Source organism: Canis lupus, chromosome 2 (assembly GCF_048164855.1).
Source record: "Canis lupus baileyi chromosome 2, mCanLup2.hap1, whole genome shotgun sequence".
Lineage (NCBI taxonomy): Eukaryota > Metazoa > Chordata > Mammalia > Carnivora > Canidae > Canis > Canis lupus.
Window position 1 is genome coordinate 59,190,095 of NC_132839.1, and position 4,255 is coordinate 59,194,349.

Sequence of the window (4,255 nt, forward strand, 5' to 3'; positions counted from 1 at the left end):
GTCGGGGGAGGGGAAGATGGGAAGGAGACTGGGAGATGAAGGTGGAGGAGGTGGTGATGGGAGGGGAGGAGAAGGTGCGGGAGGGGAAGGTGGATGGGGGATGCTTCCCTGTGGCCGTGGCCTCTCTAAGGCATGGTGTCTCACACCCTGGGCGCAGAGAGGTGACTCTCACTCCTAAGAAGTGCGTATGGAAGGGCTACACCCCACCCCGTGCAGGACAACGTCTGAGCCCCGATCACCGACCCAGTGCACATGCCAGTGGTTAATGACATGTTCCGTGTGTGCCTGTCCTGACAGCTCGCAGCCAGCGCTGGTGTGTGAAGGCGCATGGCTCTGCCCCAGCAGCTCGCACAGGCCCTGGCACGGCGGATGGACGCCGCGATGTCTGCAGAGTGCATGAAGCACATCAGTTTCACAGGCAAACAAGAGAAGTCGAAGCATGCGACGTGTTTGGCTGAATCATACTCCCTGTCCCGAGAACGCACATCCCCTCCTCTCTCTCTGTCTCTAATCCGATCCTCACCACCTGCATTTTAGGAACAAAAACATGGAGATGTGACTCTATGCACCTGGGTCTCCCTTGCAGGCTCAGATATGCAGAGAACAGACGCACTTTGGGCCAGGACCCCCCCCCGCCCCCCCGTGGAAGAGCCACACTGGTGACCGGTAGGTGCGTGGAGCGTCCTTGTGCCCGGGGGTCTGGAGCCACGTGAAGGGGCAACCATAGCCCACGAGCTTCCAGAGGCTGTCATGTGGCTCGCAGCCCGCCTGACTCAGTGCGCCTGCTCTGCAGACAGGGGTGCATTCCAGAGGGACGTGTTTGCATCCCAGCCATGTGTCCAGGGTGCATGCACACACTCACGCTCACCTTAGCCATGCTCACACTGCCTCCCACCCTCAAACTCACACACACATGTTCAATCACACACAAACTCACACCTCGCATGTACTCACAGTCATACACATATACACAAATCTACACTCACATATGTCTCTCCCATTCATACACATGCACACACGCACATACTCACACCCCCCTTACCTACATGCCCACAGTCCTGCCCAGACTCACAAATGCACACACACACACACACACACACACACACAGCCCTCCTGGCCAAAGTGATGAAGAGGAGAACAGTCTCCTTAACTCTTCAGGAGGCAGTGGTCTGGCCTCTGGCGTCCAACTTGTGTCGGGGCCCTGATTCCACTTGGGGTCTCAGCACCTCTGGCCTTGATGCTAGTGCCGCTGGTCCAGCACACCCACTGGATCCTCGGGGCCCTGGGGACCCCTGGCTAGCCTGACTCACCCTGCCATCTATAAATAGAACTGCAAAGAGCATCTGCCTGTCAGGTGATGGTGAGGAGGCCCTGAGCAGTGCGTGCCAGCTGGTCCGATGTAACGAGGGTTTGGTGCTCATAATCTCCTGTGTGACCTTAGAATCTTGTCCTCCTCAGAATCCCAGCTTCTACCCTCCTTGTGACCCTTTCCCAGTCCCCACACTCAGAAATTCTTCTGGAAGGCGCTAGAAAACCTGCTTCTCCACACCTCTCCCATGTCCCCAGCCCTGATTGGTGTGGAGCCTTGCCCACGGCCACCTCAGGCCTTCAAGCAGGGGCGCTGCATGACCAGGGTGTTCCTGGCAATTGTCCTGCTGGGGAGTCATCTCAGAAATGAGGGTGGAGACACGTGTACCCCCAATTCTGGCCCTTGTCCCCTGAAGCAGCATCTGTGTGAAACACACTTTCCTCCAGGCACTGTGCCAGTCACTTCACCATTTTAACGGTTCCAACGAGCCTAAGAAGGAATTGTTTCCATTTCACAGATGTGTCATTGAAGTAGCAGTGACTTTCTCACAGTGAGGCCCATTTTGAGTTGAATTCCACTGAGAAGAGTTTCCTTGCTGACTGCCCAGCCCCACCAGCCCCCACCTGCTGCATCTACTGTGCACGCATCTGGATAGCCAGGGTCGGAGGAGACCCAGTTTCTGGAAATGAGAAAAGATAGAATCTTCCACAAGTGCCCTGTCTGGAAAGGGGGGTGGATTCAGGTGTGTGCAGAAGGGTCTTTTCATACCTGTCCTGGGGTGGGGGGGCGGTACAGGGAGACCAGACTTTCACACTGAATTTCTTCCAACCCTTCCACCTGAGACGTGGCTCTGCATTTTGTGGTCCCAGTGAATGTCATCATTCAGCAGGCTCCTGCGAAGAAAGCAAATTGACTTCAAGGAAATTGTTCTTTGCTTATGAATCAGACATTGCTTTGACTTTCTCTGAGGAAACAGACTTTTGATGCCATAAAAATTGTATAAAAGTTGCAGCAGTTCACCTCGTGAAGCTGGGCTTGCCTCTGAGAAGTTTGAGTGGCTCCCAAGACAGATAGGTCTTCAGATGTAGATGAAATCAGAGGCAAAAAGCATTGTAGGGGGAGCCCCGACCCAGCAGAGAGGAGCCCATGGCCAAGTCCCACCTGTTGTTTGCCTTTGTAAAACGAGGGTGGCAGTGGCCTCTTTTCGTCACTCCTGAAGACACAGGAAAATACTCTGAAGCCGCCTTAAAACATGTTTTTTGAATAGTAATGCCTTCATATCATTCATCCTTCAGAAAGGATCAAAGGACACGTGGTGAAAACCGCCTCATCCAATTTCCCAGCCCCAAACCCAGCCCTCAGCAAAGGGGGCCACTGTCAGCAGCTGCCCCCCACAAACAGGCTTCACACATGTGGATGGCAATAGGACAGTATGTTCTCTTCTTACTTCTTGTGTCTACACTGCACACAATTTCCACACTTCGCTTATCCACTAAAAACACAGCTGTTAAAAACTCCAAGTGATGCACAACCATGAGGAGTTACTATTATAGGTTTAAAATATTACTTTAATAATGTAAAAGGGTTAAGTATGAAGATGAAACTCGTTTTTCTGAGCATTTGGAGAGGGAAGCAGAGTACATTACAGTGCAGCCGCCTTAAGGAACCGTGGGTCACCGAAACCCTGAGGCTGGTCCGTGTTCCTATGTTCCTGTGTTTCTCTACGATTCATTCAAACCCTCTCTGGGCCATAATCAACTAACTGCAGGCACACTTCACACGGGAAGGAAGCTTTCCTGGCCACGGAGACGCAGAGAAGGCTGCCCTGTGCTGGCTGCGCCTCCCGCAGGGGGAGGGGATCCCTGCGTTCCCTCCTCCACAGTCTCCCCCACAACTATCCATTTTAGGCTTGTCTGTCTACACACGGTTGTGTTTCTTCATTTGTTTCCCATGTTTCTCGTTGTGTCTCTCCAAGCTGGTGGACACCTGGGACAACCGTCCCTCCTGGTCCCTCCTTATTGATTCTGTGGCAGATTGACTCCAAGGAGGGCAGAGGCACCAAGACAAAGCTGGGTTCCCATCTGGGACCCAGGAAGAGAGTCCCCAGTTTTCACAGGGCCTCCTGCAGGGTGGGAGGCAAGGTGGGTCCTCCGAAGCGGCCAGAGCCCCTCTCCTCTCCTGGGTGTTCAGCTCTGAGCTCTCCAGGCAGAGCATGGAGTGTGCCCTGGTGTCCTGTGAGGCGGGCCAGCTCCCAGGGCAGGCCCAGGAGGCAGGCCAGGCTCTGTGCCTCTCTCAGGGTCACAGATGAACACAGTCCCCCTGCATGGTGCTGTGCTGCCCTGGGGCCCCTCCGGGGCTGCTGGCCGACAGCGTCAGGGGAGCTGCTCCCTGCAATTGCCTTCAGCTGAAGAAAGTCCCCCCACACGTCGCTGACCCCCAGAGGCCAGCTACCCCTGGACACTGTCCCCAGCAGAGGCAGAAAGGCCCACGCCCTTGCCTCCAGGGGGAACAGCAACTCTGGGGGCCCCCAGAGGGACGCTTCTTCCCCCTGCAGGCTGCTGACCCGCACACTCTCCCCGGGGACCCGTGAGAACGAATCTCTGCCCATCACCTGTCTCCCGCAGAACCTGACCCGAGCCACTTTTTCTTTTCTTTCTTTTCTTTTTTCTTTCTTTTCTTTTCTTTTCTTTTCTTTTCTTTTCTTTTCTTTTCTTTTCTTTTCTTTTCTTTTCTTTCTTTTTTCTTTCTTTTCTTTTCTTTTCTTTTCTTTTCTTTTCTTCTTTTCTTTTCTTCCTTTCCTTTCCTTTCCTTTTCTTTTCTTTTCTTTTTATAAATTTATTTTTTTATTGGTGTTCAATTTGCCAAGCCACCTTTTCGATAGCAAAATCTCATCTTTGCGAATGTGGGGAGACCGGAACAACAGTGCAAACATGAATGTAGATGGTG

The 4,255-nt window shown here is 53.2% G+C and overlaps 1 long non-coding RNA gene across 1 annotated transcript; it reads left to right on the forward strand.

Moving 5' to 3' along the window:
* Window positions 1–202: 202 nt before the first annotated feature.
* On the forward strand, window positions 203–3,940 carry LOC140619150 (uncharacterized). The gene is made up of 3 exons (XR_012019083.1): window positions 203–670; window positions 1,827–2,051; window positions 2,152–3,940. It is a non-coding gene; the product is annotated as an uncharacterized lncRNA (long non-coding RNA).
* The last annotated feature ends 315 nt before the right edge of the window (window positions 3,941–4,255 follow it).